General features: G+C 42.7%; 1 long non-coding RNA gene across 1 annotated transcript in view; it reads right to left on the bottom strand.

Moving 5' to 3' along the window:
• Window positions 1–24025, bottom strand: part of LOC144329323 (uncharacterized) — a 349880-nt gene that overhangs the window by 122986 nt on the left and 202869 nt on the right. The gene's annotated exons all lie outside the window — the stretch shown is intronic.

The raw sequence follows: 24025 nt of genomic DNA, 5'->3' as shown, positions 1-24025 counted from the left end.
AGCTGACTCACAGGCCACCAGTGGCTCCTGGGGAGATTTCTTTGGATGGATGGGATAGAGCTGTCAAGGGCCTGCGGGTCATTCCGCTCTCCTCCACTGATAATACAAATTACTAATAAGTGTGCAGAGATAGCCGTCCCTTCTCCTTCTGACACACCTCTCCACCCAACACTTCTCAGCCTCCAGACCCTTGTCCAGGGTCCAAACAAACTCATAGATCCACCCTGAAAAAAATCTTAGTAAATAAAGTTCCTGGAATATGTCAACAGCACTCTGGTCTCTCGCTGTACATAAGGCTTGCTTTTAAGGTTGAGGGAGCCTCTGTAGGCTGCTATTCTCTGTTATCCTGGGATCATATTACCTGTCCTCACGTCAGCCTCTAATTTGTTCACATGCTTAAAGTGTGAATCAGGTTGAAGGGAGTAGAAAGAGGATCATATGTTGCCCTTCTGTGAATCAAGGTGCTGCACGTAGTCAGCAAGGATAAATGGCTGAAGTGCACTCAGTTTTCTTTCTGTAGATAAAGGTAAGGTAAAGGTACCCCTGCCCGTACGGGCCAGTCTTGACAGACTCTAGGGTTGTGCGCCCATCTCACTCAAGAGGTCGGGGGCCAGCGCTGTCCGGAGACACTTCCGGGTCACGTGGCCAGCGTGACAAAGCTGCATCTGGTAGGCCAGCGCAGCACACGGAACGCCGTTTACCTTCCCGCTGGTAAGCGGTCCCTATTTATCTACTTGCACCCGAAGGTGCTTTCGAACTGCTAGGTTGGCAGGCGCTGGGACCGAGCAACGGGAGCGCACCCCGCCGCGGGGATTCGAACCGCCGACCTTTCGATCGGCAAGCCCTAGGCGCTGAGGCTTTTACCCTCAGCGCCACCCGCGTCCCCTCTTTCTGTAGATAGAGGTCTCTGAATCTCAGTGGCTTAAGAAATCTCTCTGTTAAGGCATTTTAAGGACATCTTCACCGCAAAATGCTATAAAAGTGGTTAAAACAAAAGGCAATGGACATCAAACAGAAAAATAAAAAAACCAAAGGATTTTCTCTAATATGCTTATTATCTATTTTTTTTAAAAAAAATATTTTATTAAGTTTTCTTTCAGATATTCAGAAATTTACAGAATAAAAAGTAGAAAATAAAAGTAAGAAAAAGAAAGTATACATAAATTCCAACTTTCCAAAATACTTTAACAATTCCAATCGGACTTCCCCACATCTTCCGAATTCTGCGTTCTTTGCAATTGTAGCATCAGCAATTTGTTACCTTATTTCATGTCTTACTGTATCTTTCAAATACTATGTTTCCAAATTTAAAATACTGTATCTCAGTTATTTGTACCCTATAAATAAACATAGTATGGTTACTTCATGTTGTCTGCCTCATCTTTCTTATAACTTAATTTCCAATTCACCTATTCATGTTGCTGAAGCAAAAGTTTCCTAATCGTACACATTCTTAACATTCATACAACTTATAATGTTTTTGCAAATAGTCCTTAAATTTTTTCCAGTCCTCCTCCATTATTTCTTCTCCCAAATCACGGATTCTGCCAGTCATTTCAGCCAGTTCCATGTAGTCCATCAACTGCGTCTGCCATTCTTCCAGCGTGGGTAAATCTGGTGTCTTCCAGTGCTTTGCAATGAGAATTCTTGCTGCTGTAGTAGCATACATAAACAAAGTTCTATCCTTCTTTAACACTTTCTGGTCCACCATGCCCAGGAGGAAGGCCTCTGGTTTCTTGGGAAAGGTATACCTAAATACCTTTTTTAGCTCATTGTGTATCATTTCCCAGAAGGCCTTCACTTTTGGGCAGGTCCACCAGAGGTGAAAGAATGTCCCTTCAGCCTCCTTACATTTCCAGCATTTATTGTCAGACAAATGGTATATCTTAGCAAGCTTGACTGGGGTCATGTACCACCGGTATATCATTTTCATAATGTTTTCCTTCAAGGCATTACATGCCGTGAACTTCATTCCGGTGTTCCATAACCTTTCCCAGTCCTCAAACATAATGTTATGCCCAATGTCCTGCGCCCACTTTATCATGGCAGATTTTACTGTCTCATCCTGTGTATTCCATTTAAGCAGCAAGTTGTACATTCTAGAAAGTATCTTAGTCTTTGGTTCTAACAGTTCCGTCTCTAATTTCGATTTTTCCACCTGGAAACCAACTTTTTTATCTATTTTAAACACCTCTTGAATTTGAGCATAATGTAACCAGTCTCGCACCTTATTTTTTAATTTCTCCTGGCTCTGGAGCCTCCAATTGTCTCCAATTTTTTCAATTATTTCCCAATATTTCGGCCAGTAGGCCTCCATGTTAGGTCTTTTTCGAGCCTTGGCCTCCATCGGTGATAGCCACCTCGGGGTCTTGCCCTCCAGCAAGTCTTTGTATTTCATCCAGACCATAAATAATGCTTTTCTGACAATATGGTTTTTAAACAATTTGTGAACTTTAACCTTGTCGTACCACAAATATGCATGCCAACCAAAGGCATTGTCAAACCCTTCCAGATCTAGGACATCAGTGTTCTCCAACAAAAACCAGTCCTTCAACCAGCAGAAGGCTGCAGATTCATAATACAACCTCAAATCTGGCAGGGCAAACCCCCCTCTTTCTTTCGAGTCAGTTAGTATTTTAAACTTTATTCGGGGCTTTTTGCCCTGCCAGACAAATTTGGAGATATCCCTCTGCCACTTTCCAAAACATTCCACTCTGTCCACAATCTGTAGGGCTTGGAACAAAAATAACATTTTCGGCAATACATTCATTTTTATAGCTGCAATTCGACCCAACAAGGAAAATTTCAGTCTTGACCAAATTTCCAAATCTTTTTTGATTTCTACCCAACATTTTTCATAATTGTCTTTGAATAAATTCAAATTTTTAGAGGACAAATGAACCCCCAGGTATTTCACTTTTTTAACCACACTTAATCCTGTCTCTCTCTGAAACCCATCCGTTTCTGTAGATGTCAAATTTTTAGCCAAAACCTTAGTTTTTTGCTTGTTCAACTTAAATCCCGCCACCCGACCAAATTCCTGAATCAGTTCTAACACTCTTTTTGTACTAGATTCTGGCTCCTGTAATGTTAAAACCAAGTCATCTGCAAATGCTTTCAGTTTATATTGTTTCACTCCGACCTGTAATATGCTTATTATCTAAAGCATTTTTCACAACAAGTGCCGTGTCAGCTCGCTTGCAGATGATTAAAGTCTTGGTAAAATACTTAATGGTAACACATCACTAACTTTATATATTGTTAGATACAGATAGAGAAAAGTGATTTCTTGCACCATTTTATTGCAGAAAGAAGCACTCTATTTAATGCCCATGACCTGTTCCATGTACACATACAGAAAGTCATAGGAATCACACGTTTACGCTAGGCTAGTAAATAGTTACCACCAACCATCATGACTACCTCTATCCAGGTTATTTCTGTATAATGCAACAGGAATTTTGTGGCTGTTGCATGGCAAGATCTTTGGTTCCTCTGCTTTGTTGCCACACAATACAAACTAGTTGGGAAATTTTAATGGAAGAAACTGTTCTTCTCCCTTCTACGCCCTTTTTTTGCTTTCAGCTGAAACTATTTTTAAAAATGACAACTACAGGCCTCCTAGATAGTATATAACTAGACACTTGCTCAAAGTACTGTACACACAAATTGCCTGTGACGTACTGGGGAACTCTCTGGGTGCATTGCAAAACCCTTAGTCAGTGCAGCTTTTCAGATTTTTATGCTTACTTCCTGGAGAAAAAATGATATGTCATGTTGCCATTTGGCTTTGTAGGACATAATCGTGTTTTTCTATGTGGAAAGTATTCAAATCAAGCCTTCTGTTCTTATGAAAAAGCGGAACAGTAAACAAATAAAGCCAAAGGAGTTATAAAACGTCTTCTGCATTACATATTGGAATTGCCACAAAATCAGTGCCAAGGATTAAAAACTAACAGTGGCCTTTAAAAAAAAAAATCTTTATATGATAAATTGCCTTGAACAATCTTATCAAATCCTACACAGGAAAATGGGATAGCAATGCTAGTGGCATTGTGATCTCTTTCTACTCTTAAGTCACAAATGTTGGGTACACACATGACGTAGACCATACAGTTGCCATGAGACAGCACAGCCAGCAGCAACAAATGTGAAGAGGCATTATTTATGTGATCAAATGTAATCGCAGCGGTAGATATACACTTGCTCCAATTACTGCAATGAAGGCAGTTCTTATTTAAAAGGATGACATTTCATATGACTTTTTGCTTTTGTTTCTAATTATAATTGGTAGTTGCTTTGATCTGCCAGGAAAGACAGTTGCAAATCAGTCAAATCATTTAAAGAGTGCTTTCGGCACACAATTATAGCACTGGAACAGACCTCAGAAGCAATCTAGTCCAACCCTGTGTGCAGAGAATCCCAATGGGTAGAGCTGAGAGAGATTAACACACACACACACACACCAGCTTCATCCGACCAGTCCTCTGTAATACAAACCAGGTCAGCTTGTTCAACCAGGATTGCTGTGGTTTTACCATTCACTGGCCTGCTGTTGACAATCACAGAATTGTAGAGTTGGAAGGGACCCTGAGGATCATCTAGCCGAGGGGTAGTCAACCTTTTTATACCTACCGCTCACTAATGCATCTTCCTTGATGGTAAAATTTCCTTACCGCCCACCAGTGCTTGATGGAAGGAGGATTCAGCTTGTGCCGTAGAACCCCCTACTGCCCACCTAGAATCCTAAAGCACCCACTAGTGGGTGGTAGGGACCAGGTTGACAACCCCTCATCTAGCCCAACCCAATCCAAAGCTATTTAAAACAGGGGGATGGTATGGGGCCAACCAGCACCCTGTTGTGGATCAGTTCTGTGATTGTCAACAGCAGGCCACTGAATGGTAAAACCACAGCTATCCAGGACTTAATCCTGGTTCTTTGATGATAATAGAACTGTCTCTCCCCTCCATAGCTCCCTCTGCCTCTACAGCTCTGATGGCTCCTCACTGGGTCTCATCACCTCCTCAATACCTATGAAAAAATCTCTCTCCTTCCTGCACCTGAACCAATCAAAATAAAATGCAGATTTGAGTTTACGTGAGGGCAGGGGGACAGGCCCTCACCCACCCACCCACCCCTGCAGAGCATTATAAATGTAGCCTTCAAACTTAACTTAAGGTTGTCTCCCACCCACCAGCGCACTCCCCATGGGACCCCATTGCACACAAATCATGTGCTGGGGGGGGGGGGTCGTCAGTATTGAGGAAAACATTGAATCAGGGTTCTAATGTTGAATTCTAATGGTGTACCCTCTGCAGCTGCTTCAAAGAGCACTGCTGCTATTTAAAGGAAGGATTCGATCATACACTGGCAAATTCAGCTGCCTGTCACAATTATAGTTGATTAGAGGGTCTTGTGCAAAAAGTCTGCTCCCCAAAAATATTGGGTTTATTGCAATAAGGAAAGTGAAGGGGAGATGTGGCTGAAACCACAGGGTGACATTTGCTTGGCGCAATGTCATCTAATCTCCCCTGAAACAAATCAAAATGAATGCTCAATAAACACACTGCCTGGAAGTGACCTTAATGTCTTCTTACATTTTCTAGTCTTCAGTAGAAAATTAATTAAAAACGTTTAGTTTCTTGGTTGTTGCTTCAAGTGCCCAGCCTAAAAATAGCCTAAGAATTGCCATTGACGCTTGTTTTGGGGAAGTTCAGATTTTCTCTCTCTCCTGATAATAGTTCCGAAAATGATTTCCCCCGAAGGAAGGAGGGGTCATTGGCCCATTCAAAAAAATAATAATGAAAGAGATACAAAACTGTGATGATGAAAGGTGAAAGAAAACAGCCTGAGTTTCTCTGGACTCAGTTTTTTTTTTTATCAAGTGATCCAGATTAAGAGGTGGAGGGAGTCCTTCTCAGACTTAATGCTGGTCCACACTTCTGCTTGTCTTGGAAAGCACAAGTCCAAGTCGTTTTGCCGTTGTCCCACCACTTTCCCCTGGAAAACAAATGGCAATCTGCAGAGAAACCAGGAGCCACTTCCTCTTTAGCCCCACAGAGCATTCTCTCTCTCTCTCTCTCCTCCCTCCCTCCCTCCCTCCCCCCTCTCCAATTACAAGGGCCATAGAAAATGGATGGTGCCTATGCTCTCTTCAGAGGCAGCCCTAGGTATAACATGTTGCAGTAATCTAACCTAGAGGTTTCCATAGCACAGACAACAGGAGTTAGGCTATCCCTGTCCAGGCAGGGACACAGCTGGAGCACCAGCCAAAGCTGATGGAAGGCACTCTGTGCCACCTGAGCCTCGAGCCACAGCAATGGACCCAGAAGTACCTCCAAGCCATATACCCTCTCCTTCAGAGGGAGTATAACCCCACCAAGATCAAGCAACCTCCCATCCATCTGGTCTAGGGAACCACCCACTAACAGTGCCTCAGTTTTATCTGAATTGAACTACAGTTTGTTGGCTCTCATCTAGTCAATTACTGAGGCAAGACAACAGTCCAGTACATCACTGCCTCACCTGCAGATGTAAAGGAGAAGCAGAGATGAGTGTCATCAGCATATTGCTGACAATATATGCCAAAACTCCAGATGACCCCGCTCAGCCGTTTCATATAGATGTTAAACAGCATGGGGAGTAAAATTGAACCCTGAGGAAACCCCACATTGAAGGCTGCATGGGGAGCGCTCCACACGCATCACCCTATGGAAATGACCATCCAAGTAGGACTGGAATCACTGCAAAGAGGTGCCACTCACCCTTAACTAGGACAGCCGCTCCAGAAGGATACCATAGTTGATGGCATCAAAAGCTGCTGAGATGTCTAGGAGAATTAACAAGGACACATCCTCCCTGTCTCTCTTCCAACAGAAGTCCTCTGTTGGACGACCAAAACAATTTTCTGTGCAAAAACCAGGCCTAAACCCTGACTGAAATGGATCTAGAAAATCAGTTTCCTCCAAGAGCACGAGGATCTAGAATGCAAGTGGTTGTCCTGACTGATCCAGGCACCTTGTCCATATCCTTGAGCCTTACTAACTTTCAACCTTATGGCCACTGTGTGTGGTGGGGCTATTGTTTTTGTTTGTTATTATGGCATGTATTTTTGTGTTTTTATATTTTAAACTGCCCTGTGATCCTCGGATGAAAGGCGGTATAGAAATTTAATAAATAAGAAATAACAACCGAAACTCATCAAGTATAACAGGACTATAATCTACTATGGTGATTAATCAAATCCTGCTTATACTGATGTGGAAGTAAGTCCCCTGAACACTGAACACAATGAGGCCTGCTTCCAATTAACCGTGTAAAGGGTTGAATAATATTTTGTAAGGGAAAGTGAGGCAGCTACTGTTTTACAGTTAGCTATCCTGGAGATTCGTATATTTTATTTAAGAGATCTGAATACAGCCGGTGTGCCATGGATGCAGGCTTCTTGTTTATGCTCCAGAGTTATTCAAGAGACAGAAACCACACCCAAGAATAAAAATCCATTATAAATATGTGATCTTCTCTCATCTTTGAGGATCTGTCCTGGGCCACCAAAATGCCTAATGGACTTTTGACTTTTCTCTGCTACAAAATAGCCTGCTGAAACTCAGAATCTCACACCGACTAAACACCCACCCACGTCTGGCGCAATGTTAAACTTCCTCACAATGCTTAAAGTTATGAAATTCAAAAAATAAATAAAAAAAATCCAAAACCCACAAAAAAACAAAACTCCTTTTTCAAATCCACAACCAAATTTATTACGTAAGTCAGTGTTTCAAGTCCTGGCCTCTTTCAAAACAGAGAGTGAAGGTGAAAATACACACCAGGGTTTTAGAGAAGTAGGGATACTCTGAACACCCTTCTACTGTGAAATGTTTAAACAGACCAGTTTCTTTTGAGACTTGAATTCTGTGATAAGGAAAGTTTGTTATATTTGAAGCAGATCTGGCTGTTTGTGGCACTGACTGGCTGTCCTCCCCATAAGGTTACCAAGAAAGCTTATCTATGAAAATTGGTGCATTTTTTAAAGGGTCAGGCTAGGGAGTAAATGTCCCATCGCAAGTGGCGCTGTGGTCTACCACTGAGCTTCTTGGGCTTGCTAATCAGAAGGTCGGCAGTTCGAATCCTCGTGACTGAGTGAGCTCCCGTTGCTCTGTCCCAGTTCCTGCCAACCTAGCAGTTCGAAAGCATGCCAGTGCAAACAGATAAATAGGTACCGCTGCAGCGGGAAGGTAAACAGCATTTCTGAACACTCTGGTTTCCATCAGTGTTCCGTTGTGCTAGAAGCGGTTTAGTCATGCTGGCCACATGACCCGGAAAACTGTGTGTGGACAAACACCGGCTCCCTTGGCCTGAAAGAGAGATGAGCGCTGCACCCCACAGTCACCTTTGTCTGGACTTAACCATCCAGGGGTCCTTTACCTTTACCTTTTTACCTTTATATGTCCCATGTGAAGCATGAGAAGAGGAGTAAAAGCTCGTCCAGGCATCCTGGCATCCTTTTTATGGTGTGCTGATTTGTAATTATAATGGTATCAAGGCAATTATATGTAATCCCGTTTTCAATGCACTTGAAAACCTACAAAACCTTTGGGGTGGTCATACTACTAGTCCTGTAGCTTCTAGATGAAATCCCACTTTTGTTGCTTTGGACCACATCGATGAGGCCGAGAGGGCGGTCTTGTCATCCAGAACCTCCCTCTATACACACCGTCCAGGCTTGTGCCCTGGGGAGGTCACGTCAGTGCTGCTAACACAGCAGTTTGACTTCATCCCTGGAGACACACTCCATTGTCTCTGGAGACAGACAGATGCCAACCAGGGCAAGATGGCAATCAAGTGGTAACTTTAGGGAAGCATAGCAGAACAATTAACAAATCAGAATGAAGTGTAGACAGTCCAGTATAAATCCACCACAAATACTCTGTTATTGTGTCTATCACATGTTGCAGAATATACCTGTAAGAAAAAGCCAGCCTGATTCCGGCTTATACAGAAACACCTTAAGACTGATGGCTATAGACAGCCTTTGATTAGCTGCTAGTAATGTCTGTCATTTTGAATGCTAGGCTCACCGCATTTCAAGGGACACATAGCCAGCTCTCTTTTCATATTGCCTCTGTCTTCAGTCTAGATTTTAGATGCTGCCCTTTGCTTATGAATAAATACTGACCACACACACACACACACACACACACACACACTGTATGAGCGAGAGAGCGCTTTGTGGTATTGTGGTTAGAATGTGGACATGAAATGAGATATTCACACCATTTGGTTGCAACATTCACTGCTTATCTTTGGCAAGTTGCTACCTCTTAGAGCTGTGAAGCTGAAGAGCGGTGAAAGGGATGCAAATAATAATGCACATAGGGTAGTTGGTAGGCAAGATACAAAACAAATCGCAAAAGCTCATATGCATCTGATTGCTAGCTTTTCATATTGCTAAGGCTGAACTCTATACCTATTTACTTGGGAGTTCAACAGACATTGATATTGTTCTGCTTTCCTTTAGCTCCACTGAAGTTACTCTAGTTAGAGCCCTGCATGTTGAAAGTGTTGCTTCACAGGTCTTGGTAGCTAATCCCACTTTCAAAGATCACATCTTGTAGGAGACAGAGAGCATCCCTTTAATTCACCCAAGACCGTGGAGTTCAAATCTGAGTCGGTTCTGATAACATGTTTCCTTGGCTTATTTAATTTCATTATCATTTATTTACAGCTGTTGTCAGCTGGGGCTGATGGGAGCTGTAGACAAAAACATCTGGAGGGCACCAGGTTAGTGAAGGATGAACTGTAATATAAATGAAAACAAAGCAAAGAAAAATCCCACAAACAATTAAAAACCAACATCTAAATGGAAGACATATAGGATTATACCGCTTTCTTTTTCTTTTTCTTTTTACATTGTCCGGTTTCTGGAGCATCTGAAAACTAAGATGCAGTGCAATCCTGTACAGTAAATGTCTACTCAGAAGTAAGGCAGATTAAGTTCAATTGGATTTACTCCCAGGTAAGTGAATATAGGATTGCAGCTCAAAAGACTGAAAATCAGCAACATAAAAACAACTTGGAGAATGTTTGCTGAAATGAAGCAATCTTTGTTGTCCATTGGAAAGTGAACAGCAAAGGTTGAGGGGTCCCTGCTGCCTCAATTTCTAGTGTGTGTTAACATCACAATGACCATGCATTACTCAGAAGTAAGCCCCGCTAAATTCCATGGCTTCTAGATGTGATTGGAGTCTGAATAACTGAATTGCTTAGTTTTAGAAGTTCCGATTGGCTTAGGGTGGACTGATTGACAAGGAGGACTTAACAGTGTTGTGCTCCCCCCTATACATTTTTGCGGGCTTCTCTCTCTCTCCCTAGCTTCTTACAGAGTAAAAAGGAAGGGAAATGAGCAAACCAATCCACTGCCCTACCAAAGCCATTACTGTGGGAGGGAGGTGCTGGAGACAGAGGCTAGACCTGCAGATGCTGATTGTTTTGATTGGCTAAGCAGAGGAGATGGGCAGAAGCATTTAGGAAGCCTCTTGGTTGGTGGAAATGTATTAATAATGACTGTAGGCAACAGGAGAAAGACTGGACTATGACTCTGGATGTTTTGGGGGGCTCAGAATCTTGGTAGGGCTATGCCCCACTTTTCCTAACAGAGGAGCTTCCACTGTACGCCACACAACTTGACAGGTTATGTACTCTTATTAATAAGATAACGGATGAATCACTGTGTCCTGAATTGCATTGCAACACTTAATAAGATAGGAATTTATTTACAGGAGAGGCACACAAAGGGCAATGCAAATAATGTTCAAATAATGAACTAAATCCTGTATACAATCATTTCCACAGATCACTTCTCTATGAAGGGATGGTATGTGAACTCTTTCAATGTGCTCATTAGACCTAGCTTGAAAGCCAAGCACGGACACTTGGCCAGCAGAAATTGAAATGTATTCATTCTCTTCTATCGTCCCAGTTTTAGTTGTCCATACCAACACTTCTTTGGAAGTCTTCAAGCAGACAGTTCAGTCTGCACCAATACTGACTCATTGCTTTTATTAATGCTTGACTCAATAGAAGGCAAATATGTCTATGCTGCCAGCAGAGTTGGATTACCCAGGGAATAAAGCAAATGAACCCATTTTAAAGCATTTCTAACAAAGTGGTGCTGCCCTCACCCCAGATCTCAACCCCATGGCACATTTGGGTGACTGCTATGCCTACCGGCCTTTTTATAACAGGCTCCACCAATTGCCCATCTTGGGGGGGGGAGAGAACTTTAAGTACTATTTAAGGTTCTAAACAACATACTGTATATGCCAGAGGTGTGTGTTCTACAAGTGGCGCTATTCCTGAGAAGACCATTCAGCAGGTCAGAGACCACTGAGCTTCCTTTGAAACTGGAACTATTAGCAAGGCCTCCCCAGAAGAGTTTAAGTCATGGGTAGATTGGTACAGGGGAAACCAGGTCCCAATGAATGCCATTGCACAATGTGGGATTTTTCAAAAAGAAAAAAGGATGCAGTCATGGGAATATATACACTCCAACCCCAAATAAATAAACAAACAATTTAAGATTATTCTGAAATGATGTTTTCAGACTGAAGACAAAATCAGGACAATGTGTGTTGCGGGCAGGGGTAGGGGGAACCACAGGAAAATAAAGTGTGTCCCAAGTATCTCATTCCTAAAGTTGCTCTTGCACATAAATTAATGGCATGGCTTGTCTCATGTATCTTCTATATGTACCCACCAGAATATTAGTTGCAGTAATTGCAACCAGAGTCTTGAGTTAGCAAAGAGACCGTCAGTTTCCTTGTTTAGCATTCCACTGCATCCAGAACCCCCCCCCCCCTGTTTCTAATTCTGTGTAGGGGATAACTGGCCTTCCTATTATTATTATTTATTGGATTTATATTCCACCCTATTCCTGGAGGTTTCAGGGCGGTTCACAGTTTCTGTTCCTTGGAACTGATTTCCCATCTCTGCATGCTCTTTTTAACAAGGCTTGCCAAGCACACAAACTTTCAGTTGTTGTTTTCTTAATAAAGGAAACTTCTGACAACTTGAATGCTGACTAATACGTTGGTGAATCTTGTCAAATGCTTTCTCTTAGGAGGTCTTAATCTGAAGACTATGTAAAAAAAGAAATCCCTTTCTTTCACCCTTGTGTGTTCTTCCCTTCTATGGTTGCATGTAGCACTAAGCCATGGTTTTACAAAGCACAGGTTAACGATTAAACAAATCGTGGCTTCTTGTTTCTCCAATTCATGATTTGTTTTGCAGAACAAGGTGAACATCAGGCGTGGAGTGGTCAAACCAATAATGGTTAAGGAACGGTGATGGGTTCACACATGCGAAAGGAGAGGAGCAAGGGGGAAACTGCTCGGACCTATGCATTATAGGCTCTGGACAAGCGGAAGTGTGGTTGAACCCCTAATGGTCTCTTTGCTTCAGCAATCTATTTAAGTGGGTTGAGTTGCTTCCTGTTACTTTTATTAGACAACCAAGAGTCAGAAACCCACGAACTACTGCAGATCACCAAGTGATCTAAACAGCAGACACTCATCTTCCATCTTTCTGTGGCTACGGTGCAGGTTTCTGCTGCGAATTCTCAATATGAGGCTGCTTTTTGTATCTTGTCTGAGTAGCGTACAACACCAAGGGGTGTCGAAGAGAAGACGATCTGAAGTAAAGGAATAACTGTGGGTGTAAGCCAGAGACAGAACTACTTCTGGGAAAGGTATGTTAAGAATAGATGCATCCTGAGATAGCGGTTATGGGAGTACAATCCTAAATGATTCTAGATGACTGAAGGGAATAAAAGGGAAGAATCTAAGAATGCATCCTAAGCATGCCATTGTTTGGCTTTCTCAGGAAGTACATAGGTGAGCCATGGTGGAGGTTGCTTAGCAACCTGCTGTGTCAGGGAACGCTACTTGCAAAACAGAGTTTGACAGCCTTATGCTTCATGCGCTTTTCAATCCACAATATTTCACACAACACTGACTGCACTTTCATATGTTCCGATCTTCAGAGGTGACATACAACATCAAACTGTATTAATGGAATGGTGCTGTTATCTGTGTCACATGTGACATTGTCCCCCAGTTCCACGGGACTGGGAAGAATGAATTCGAGAACGGATGGCATCGCGGTCTGCCTGTTCTCATTATAATTTGTCACAGGCTGTTATCCATGAAGTGAGGATTTATTCCACGTGTCAAAAAGAAAGAGAAGTTGTGGGAGAAACGGGTGTGTTTGCACAGGCCGAGAGAGATTCAATTACAACCTTCCCTGGCTGATTTTCACTGTAGGCCCAATTTAAACATGACAAGGTTGGGCAAGAAGAAATTACCCATGCTGCCTTTCATGTACCAGAGTCTCATATAAACTGGGCCCTCAGCTGGTATGTGTACATTTTAGCACAGCTGGGACACATGGCCCAGACAGGTGCTGCAATAGTGTGCTGTCACTACACACATAGCAGTCATTCTTAAAATGCTGGACGTTTGCAATGCTGCACAGGTAAACTCCCCTTGTCCTCCTACAACACATTTAAATTATATCATGACCATTATTTGTTATGTCATGTTAAGGGGGGGAAAGGCAGGAGGAAGGAGTTGTAACTGGCACTAAGAACAACAACAGCCAATTAGTTTGTCCAAGTCATATTTATCAGTCTACATCCTTTAGCTGCACTCTGCAACAAAAAATATTTGGGGTCTGAAATATACCTGGAGTCAAGAGTGGATTTCATGCTCTTTATTCAGCTCATAGTGGTGAGGAGGAATTGAGTTCCCCCAGAATGTCTGCCTTATATACATTATTTACAGTACACAATGGGCCCCACGTGATTGGCTAATACTCTCCTGTAGGCCAATCAGGTTGCGGATTCCCTTCCACCTGGAGCTGGATTGGGTGGCTCCTGTGGACCAGTAAGACTGCTGCATTCTGGATCCTATTGTTTTAGGACCAATCAGACTGCTGCCTTTTGGATCCTATTCAACTCAGTACATAACAGGGTCCATGGTGCAAATATATTACAGTATCTCGAAGAAACCCTATAGAGCAGGGCTGGCTACTCTGTGGACCTCCAGATGTTGTTGGACTCCAACTCCCATCATGTTGGCTGGGATTGATGGGAGTTGGAGTCCTGCAACATCCGGAAGGTCACATAGTACTAGCTGCCTTTGCTATATTAGACATGAACTCTCAGGGTCAACATGTTAAGGAACTTCAGAGGTTTCTGGTTTGCTAATTAGCAACTCCACAGGGCTGCTTTCCAGCTTGGGGAATTGGTGCCTTTGTGCAAGTCACAGGGTTTGCCTATCATTCGAGAGAGTACAGTATGACAACAACCTCAGGCAGCTCATGGTGGGTGTTATGAAAGTGAAGGAAATTGTTTTCTAATTTATTCCTCTTGTCAGGGATGGGAAGAGGCACTTGTGGTATTTTCTGCTTCAGGTGTCAAAGTTACATCACTGGCCTTGGGCACTATGGTTATGCACCTTGACTGAGTAGCAAAATTTATTGGGCTGGTCCTGTTTGAGGGAAAATTTAAAATCTTTCCCTACCCTGAGGCTGTTCAATAAAGGAGGAAAGAACTAAACACACTGTATTAGAACACTCCAAAGCAGTCCTATGAGATTTTCGTTTGCAAAATGAAGCCAGGGAAGATCATCCTGATCATCCATCTTCAGAGTCAGGACTGGTTTAGCTTTCATAGGTGGAATTTTAGATATGACACTGAGCTACAGCTGAAAATAAGCTCAGGCTTAAGAAGAGAGGGAGGGAGGGAGGGAGGGAGGGAGGGAGAGTTAATAATAACAAAAGGAGGAGGGGTTTGGTATGTATGAAGCAAAAGGAAGAACAAGGAAACAGTAGGTCCATAGAGAAATGTTAGCAAGTGGCAGAGAGAACGTGGAATTGCTCAGCTGCTACTTTGTATCAGTTTATCACACAGGGGAAACTGTGTTCTACCTAGCAAGAACAAATCAAATTATGGAGAAGGAGTTGTAGCCCAAGATAAGTAAAAAGATAGCATGGGATTATCTAGCCACTCTAAATGAAACCAAGTCTTCAGGGCCAAATGAATTGCATCCTGATACAGTGGTACCTCGGGTTACATACGCTTCAGGTTATAGACTCCGCTAACCCAGAAATAGTACCTCGGGTTAAGAACTTTGCTTCAGGATGAGAACAGAAATCGTGCTCCACCGGCGCGGCAGTAGCAGGAGGCCCCATTAGCTAAAGTGGTGCTTCAGGTTAAGAACAGTTTCAGGTTAAGAACGGACCTCTGGAACGAATTAAGTACTTAACCCGAGGTACCAATGTATACTAAAAGTACTATTAGATGTAATTTCATGTTTTTAATTTTCTTGGAAAGCAGGTAAAGGAACACAAAACCAGAGGTGGCCAAATGTTGACCCCATCTTTAAAAAAAAAAATGGAGGGAGGGAATCTAGTCAACTATCCATGGGGCAGCTTGATGTGAATACCTAGAAAGATTCCAGTTTTTATAGAGTTGTTAGAGAACAGTTCCAAAATGTTAAAATGTGAGTATTTCTGACATTTGGTGATTGGTGTCAACACAGCATGATATCCTGCCAATGGGGGGGGGGAGGTTGTAGGAGGTAGTCATCATGCTAGCTAAGGATTACAATCAGTCATTATTTGGGGTTTGCTTATAAAGTCCACAACCTGCTTGCACAGGTTTCACAAACCACAGGTTGGGGAACTCTGCCCTAGGTTGGGAACTAAGAAGATAGGTAGGTGGGAACTGGTCAAGGACTGACTGAGCTTGGTGGGGAGGTGCTCCACCTGCCCTCCACTGGTCATCAGGCCTACTTGGCATCCTTTCACACATTGATCTGATTAGGATTGCTCCTGCTTGGAACACGGAGAAGCCTTTACAAAACAATGGCCCTGCATGTTATATAGTCAGAGAGGAGGCTCTCACCAATCCATCTTGTGTTCTTGGAATTCGGAGACAGTGCTTTTTTGGATATAATGACAGTAACAATATTGGGAATCTGCAGAAAAAGGAGAGGTGGTTTCGATATTTACATTAGAAAACAAAACAAAAAATGAACCTAAGGAGGACTAAAATTCACATTACTGCCTGTTAGTACAGGCAGAAGAGTTTTCCTGTGAAAGTATTAAGCAGCTTTGTCATGACTGCCATAATGATATGCTGCATAAAATCAATTTCATGCAGCAACCACATTCATTTGGGGGGGGGGGCAGTGTGTGTGTAGGGTAGGGGAGCCAAGAATTGTTGTTTTCTCTGAGAAGTGTTCAAGAAATGCTATACCAGGTGGGAAGATAATGAATATGCCCGAGGCTTATTCTTCTGCAGGTGTTTCTGAACAATTCCACCTCATTTCCTTCTCAACTCCCTGTCCTTTGTCTTTTGCCCTTCAGGCAGGGAACCTTTGAGCAAACAAAAGGTCATGCATAAAGCATCTTTCTGTTAAACTTAGCTAAAACCAGTCTTGCAAAAAGAGATTTTAACTATGCCATTGGGTCATTATTTCTCCCTTTCCAATAAGCCACCTTTTCTTAACTGGGCAAATCAATGCAGAATTTGAAATAAGAACCCCTTCCTCACTTTAGGACTTCTGGACAGATCTCTTCCAGTATCACAACAGGCAATGTATCCAGACTACATTAAAAAAAAAAGCAATTTCACTTAGTCTTACAAAGGGATCCAATAAGAGTATTTTGTTTTGTGACTCATTCCCCAAAAGCTACTTTGTGCCCTCATGGTTTGGTCCTAACAAGAGCCCTTGGCAGCTTGCAATTAAATTCACATTTACAATAAAATGTGAGAGCACAGAACAGAAATATTAAAATATTAAACACAGGAGTCTGTGATGAAACCATAAATATCACAGCTAGGTGGAAGGAGGTGGAAGGATTCAGCAAAGACCCAAACCCTAGCTAAACAAAAGCATCTTCATATTACCGTATGTTTCAGAACTTTACATATTCAAAAAACCATGTGAGAACTAAACATCTCTGGGGTTCGTTCCACAATTGAGGTGGCCAGAAATGAAAAGGTTCACTCTTGTTTCCACTTAAATTCCATCTCTGAACATGGAACAGGGCCTCAGTTTTTGAACCTAAGGGCAAAGGCAGGTTTAAATGGGACTGGAAGAATGGGTCCTCAGATATCCTGGTTCTAAACTATTTAGAGTTCAGTGTAATAAAAAGCACGTGTGTTTCTGTCTTTGCATTTCTCTTGTTGTTGGCTCCAAAGCTCTAAAGTCTTGTCTACCTCAGTGTCTGATATGCTATGGTGCCATTCTCTTCTTCTTCTGCAATTCCTGTTCTAGACTCTGAGTCCAAGACTCTTCAGTTGCTTTAAAAATTTGCAAAATAAGTAGATTCTGTAATTAGGAATAAATAAATTAAAAAATCTAACTTTCCAGATTTATGTAAAATTCTAACCCTATTATGACTAAGTGCTCTTGGGTAATTGGCATTCTTCCTGGAGTCAGTTACACTTCAGAGAAATCATTAGGTGACCAAGGCTGCAATCCAAACTTCCCTTGTGCTGGGATGAGGTAGGGGGTGTTGGATTGGGCAAAGTTGTCCCTCTGTTTCCTTCTGCTGGCTTAGCTGAACTTCTTTCAGCACAGATCTCCCCCTTATGCCCACCAAACGGGGTATTCCCAGGGCAGGCACTGAGCTGGCTTGGAATCTGCTGGATACTGAGTCATTCTCACAGCCTTCACTGGCTAGCACTAGGCCTGATCCTGGCCTGATTGCTGCACCAGCCTGGAACTGGCACAGGGATAAAGTCCCAACTGCCTGTCTTCCTGCTGCCGCAGCTGTGTATGATAGTGACTCTGCAGCATTTACCTGGGAGTAAGTCCCACTGAATTCAGTGCAACTTAATTCTCTGTAGTCGTGGTTAGGATTGCATTGTAAGTCTGGCTCTAACCCAATATTAATAGAAAGGGCTGGTTTCTCAGCTAGGTTTTTAGTGTTTTCAGTTTAGAGAAACTAACAATGAAGGCTCAATGATGGATGCTCTGACCTCTGGTTTATATGCCCAGCAGTATGAAATGTATCTTGGCAGCTGACAAACACCTTTCACCATCCTCGTGCCATTTTTGGCTCCGGTGATCTTTAATTATGAAAAGCAGGGTGATGATAACAGACATTAGCATCTATGCGACAGTCCATATCATCAGAGCAAAGCAGAAATGTCTCATGCGCTGATGTGTTGGTAGATAATTAATATCACAACTTTCATTTCACTGGGTATCTCTTCCAATATTTGAGACATCTGTTAGAAGCAAAAATGTGGCACAAATGGCAAAGCTTTATTGTGATCTGTAAGTGATGTGATAACATCTAATTAAATCTGTCTGATCCTATTACGCAGCCAGTTGCACTATCTTATTAACTGTCACATACCTGGATTTTATTTGAGGCCTGTTTCCAATGCCCATTACTAATTTCTGTCTCTTCAACCTTTGCCTTGCGTGAAACTACAGTAAACAATATGCATGGGAATCCAGTGCTTAAAAACCCATTCCTTTGTGTCTAGTTACAGTTTTAATTTATTCTGTTAACTCTTGGCTGAAAGATGCTGTTTAAAAGGTAAACGTTTTGTTGGAGGCTCAGGACAAAGAGTTAGATGGCTTTGCAAGGGATTAAGTACGTAAAAATCATTTCTGTAAGGTGTACATTTTGAACACAGAGAACTACCTCCACACAGTTCACATCTGTGGCAGAATTCTGAGGTTTCTCTAAGTATTTGTTAAGACAGTCTCAGGAACACCCATGTATAACTTATTTTACAAGTGAAATGACCTATAGCATTGTTTAAATGCCGGTCTTCCTTAGCCACATGGTCCCTTCTCCTCTCAAAAATGATCAGGCAGAGCAATCCAAACTACAGGAATCTGTGGCTGTTGGTAGTCTGTCAGTGGAAATACTATTGCATCCAAAACTTGCTCAGTGGTGGCTGAGAGGGGCTGTAGTCTGGGGAAAACCCATGAGCTCAGTGGAAGCGGGGTGGGTGGGGGCAGACTGCCACAGGTGTCTTCGCTGAGGGGAGTGACATTTGGCGCACCACCCGCCCTAGACTCCCAAGCCTACCCCGAGCCACACGTTCTAAGCAGCTCAGGGTCAAGTTAACTGTGTACCTCTGTATGAAATGTCCTGGCCACTGAGGGTCCTCTTCTAATGTCCTGCTGTGCCACCTTCTGAGTTGTGCTTGGTAGAGACGCATGAGACAGTGTTTTCTGCTCTAACTTCCAAACTGTGGAACTTCCTGCCCTGGGAGATCCATCTAATTTCCTTGCCTCTGAGTTTCTGCTGGAAATTGCAAATGTTTTCATTTAGGTAGATTTCTAGCCTGTGGAATTGTCTTTATATTGCTTTCTGGGTTCTCTGAATTTATAGTTTTTGCCCACCTTATATATTTATTCATATTTTGTTGTTCTTACAGTTTACAGGTTATCTGTCTTAAGTGCTCTATGAGTGGAAAGGGCAGAATATATATTTTTAATAAATCAATAATAATGTTAGTTATTTTATTTTGTTTTATATAAAACAAGGGGCTGCCTGTTTCCCCCCCAAATACTATTAAGTGTGATAAACTCCTAAACTCTGCTTGCCTCATTTGTCTCCTTCTGCTTTCAACTTCCAGGAACGAAAGAAGAATATCAAAAAATCAGCAGTCATAGTAGGCAGGATATAATTCTGAAAACAGGATATTTATTTTGAAATTGTGCCATGGAAACTGTATTGCATATGCCCATGGAAAAAAATATGAATGAAACATGGCAACTGAGGTTTTGAAATTCTGAAATATCCTGAACATGAATAGAATTAAGAATGGTTTCAATACTTTAATTCCCTCACTCCCTTCAGATTTCTGAATACGAGAAGCAGTGGAATCAAAGCAACACAGACGTCACTGGAGGACAAGGAGACAGGATGTCAAATGACCAAAGGCTTTTGATGTAACCGAAATGTAATCTATTTTTTTCTCTCAAGACATAGTTTAAATTTCAGTCATCCTAACTGTAAACCCTCGAGGTGACTTAAGTTTTTGTTCCTCTTTTCCACTTTCTCTTTAAAATCTTAACTCTTGCCGTGTTTTTTTCTGTATGAAATTAATGGCACCACAATTCAAAACCAGAAGGAAAATAGGTAGATTTGTGTGAGGCAGTTGTTGGCATTCCTCTGTCTCAGGAAGAAATGGAGGAGTGCGCCTTTGCGGGTGATGTCAAGCAAGGCTGGAGGAAGCGGTGAGCAGTGGGGGCGGACCGCCCCAGGTGTCTTCGCTGAGGGGGGTGACATTTGGTGCACCGCCCACCCTAGACTCCAAAGCCTACCCCGAGCTGTCGGGGGAAGGGGGGCATTCCCCCCTTCCCCCTTTGTTTTTGCAGCTCGGGGGAGGCTGAAACATCTGTTTGTGCTAGCAGGAGGCTCTATAGCCAGATGTCTTGGGAGGAAAGCCTTATTTAGGAGCAAGGGGAAGATCCAGCTGTAAATATTGACCAAGCAGATGACCAGAAAGAGGTGGAGCTAGCAGTGGGACTACAAGTCTCTCTGTTTTCTCTGGACCCTAACTGGGTTAACAGCTCCCGACTGAGTTCACCCTGGCGCAGTTCCTGAAACTTCCCGGCTTAGCTCCAGCACTAGGTGCTGGCCACAAACACAGAGACTGGTTGTGGAATAGCATAGAATGTGACCCTGTGGTTATGTGATGCACATGGGGCATGCAGGGTTGCCAGTTTCCTGGATTTTTCCCTTATCTCTACCTGGCTATCAAACGAGGGGATTGGGAAAACAAAACAAAAAACCCCTGAACTCATAACTTTCCCCATATGTTTCTTTGGTAGTGTGCATGGTTAACTGCTGTACTGCTGTAGTGGTCATCTACTTATTATCTCTCTCTCTCTCTCTCTCTCTCTCTCTCTCTCTCTCTGTGTGTGTGTGTGTGTGTTTAAGCTGACCATGGAATATATTGAGCCAGAATGGCTGCCTTGCTCATCTGGTTGCATTCTGGTCAAGTTTCTGCCACCGTTTTGCATTACGAAAACATGGCAACTTCGTAGAGAAAACTGCCTTTATATAATGATAGGTGGTTGTAGATTGGAAATAGGAATGGATTGCACTTTTCTCTGCATGCCTGATATTGTGTTCTGCTCCTAAGTATTGCTGCAACAGTGGCACAAGTCTTTTCTGTTGCTGATTCTATGTGATTCACATCCCAGTATCTGTAGTTTGTGAAACAGGGGTTGTCATTCATCATATGTGAGCCATTTATCCAGCAGAACAAGCTCTACATTTTAAAGGTTCAGCATGTTCTCTTGTATTTAGCTTGACTCATCATTTTCCCATTCAAAATCAGTTTCTGCTCCCATGAGAAATAACAAAAATACATATTTTAGTAATGTCACTGTATTCTGTCTAATGTAACAGCAGTGATTTCAGATTTTGAATCAGTTATTTGGATCAGCTGGAAGTAAAAAAAACCAAAAACAACCTCTCTGAAATTAAGCATTCTTCATATTTTGCGTGTCCTCTTATTTTTTTCAGAGCTGTTGGTGACTAGTTCAATTTGAACTCTCCTATTTTGAAAAATCGGTATGAAAACAGAGGAGAAAGAATGGGTGCATGGGCAGGCTGAAGAAGCATGCCTAAAAGTAATACTGAAACTACGGAGGAGGGCAGAAAGAACCACATCCGCAAGACAACTAGGATAAAGATGATGTTCTCTAGAAGTATAATGATCAGTCCATAAGCAGCTGTTAGTAATGATAACCAAATGGAATTTCAGTGTTCAGAACCAGTATACCTTTAAGTGCTGGAAACCCAAAAACAGGATTGCCTTGCTGCCCTTATGCCCTGTGGTTATCAGAAAAACAACAACAATGCTGCAATCCAAATCCCTGCTCTGCTATGGGGTGGGGGTGAGTGGGTTGGATGAGGTAGGGGAGTGCCTCTGCCCAGACCAAAACAGTTCTGCCAGCCTTTGCCTGCGGTGGCAGCAGCTGGTAGAGCTCCCCACCTGGCTTCCCAATGTTGTGTGTTGCTGGCAATTACAGAGAGGGGAAGAGGCAAGGCAACAGTGGCAGGAGTGGTGGGTTGGCCCACACGGCACACCCAGCTCCCCACTGCCTTGACCCTCGTTCTCTTGGTAGCCAGCAGCCATGCACAGCATTGGGAAACCAGGTGGGCAATGCTACCACACCTGACCTACCCCCACCCGCTGCTGCTAGTCTTTGGAGTCATTTCATCCATGCCAGGAGTGTGTGCAGGAGCCAGGCGCTGTGACTGGTAGGGCTTCGCAGGACTGGGGCCTTCCTGAGTTTGCCCTGGAAGGGCAAGGCACGGCCGCACAGGTGAGGCTTGACAGAAGACTCGTAGCACCTGGTGGCAAGGGCCAGGAGGGGTATATAAGACCAGCATTTCTCTCTGGCTTTTTGCCACAGCAACATGCTACCCACCTAGCTGTGCTTCAGGTCCTGACTCCTGGTCTTCTGACCCTCATACTCTTGGTTTCCGGACTCCTGGTTTCCTGACTCCTGGACCCTTGGCTTTCGGATCCCTGGACTGCTGATTCCTGCTTCCCATTCTCTACCCTGGTCCCGACGTACCAAGCCGGGACTCTGACTGCCTGACTCCAGCACGGAGCTCCCAATTCCACCCACACAAAGTGCAAGTGAGTGGAAGTATTTCTGGTGGGATTTTAAGGCACAAAGACTTAAAACAGGGAGGAACTGAGGTGGCCTGGGCCCCACCTTCCACCTTGAGCAGCATGAATGGCAGGGACGTGGGTGCGGCAGTAGCCTTGCTGCTCCATCAATCCTCATTGCTGCCCAACCAGGGTTAGCCCTGCTGTGTGTGTCAACTCAAATCAGTTGACTCCCAAGGTTAGTCAAGCTGCCTGTCAACATTTTCACAATTAGTTTGCTTATTCTACTTTGAGTATTGTATAAAGCTATACTGTACTAGCTTTCCTCTACAATGCTTTTAAAACTTTTATTTCCCTTGAAGGTGCCTCTTATCACCGTGCAAGTGATACCAGCTTGTGTGAGGGTAACCTAGGAGACCAAAGGCCCATATTAACCTGTAGCTTTCATTAACAACACAAATTATGCCAATAATGCATTTAATGCTATTGACCTAGTAATACAGTATGTTGCACTGTTGAGAGGTTGTTGGGTTTTTTTTACACTTTTCCTGACTATGCTAAAAATATACCAGAGTTCTCTTTCCAAAGAATTTGCTATAAAGAAAATAATTGTTCTGAGGAATAGTATTTATCAGCAGATAAACCATTCTCTAAATTCTTGAAGTTAAGCCAAAAGAGTCCCACATGTCAACTTGCTCTAGAAGGATTCAATAACCGATGTGGAAATTGTTAATATTTCATATGCCTTTAAAACTTGGATGATATTTAGAACAGCTGAATTTCATTTAAGATGAGACAATTATGACATATCCCTCCCCAATCTGTATTGATACTACCATATAAAGTCAGTTGAGAACCATATTTTACCCTTCCTTGTACAACTTGTCACTTATTCAAGCAGCATTTGTAATCCTACATAGCTGAGAGTAGGCACCATTAAATTCAGTGGAACTTCTGAGTGCACATTGCTAGGTTTGCACGTTAATACAAAAATATTTATATTGGAAGGGAGAATCTTATCAGGCAAATTCAACTGACCAAAAGCTAAAGCAGTAACTCTTTACTGATATATTCATACTTTATAGCTGGCTTAACAATTACGTTGAAAAAATGTAATCACAAATCAGTGCTGGAATCTAGTTTGGAATCTAGTTTGGAAGGATCTCTGATCATAACAGTTTGTCTTGGCATTCACAATGTCAAATCTACAGTCAAATCTTCCCCAAATTAAGGGTGCAATTCTAGAGTTACACTGAGTCTCGGGGCCATAGGATCTGGGATTTTGTGTTTTTCCCATTTTCCTCTTGGACTGAACACACATTTGATATGCTAGCAATTCCACTGGTTTATCA

This window comes from Podarcis muralis, chromosome 12 (assembly GCF_964188315.1).
Source record: "Podarcis muralis chromosome 12, rPodMur119.hap1.1, whole genome shotgun sequence".
Classification (NCBI taxonomy): Eukaryota; Metazoa; Chordata; class Lepidosauria; order Squamata; family Lacertidae; genus Podarcis; species Podarcis muralis.
Note: the sequence above shows the minus strand (reverse complement) of the source record. Positions and strands in the feature narration are given on the sequence as shown.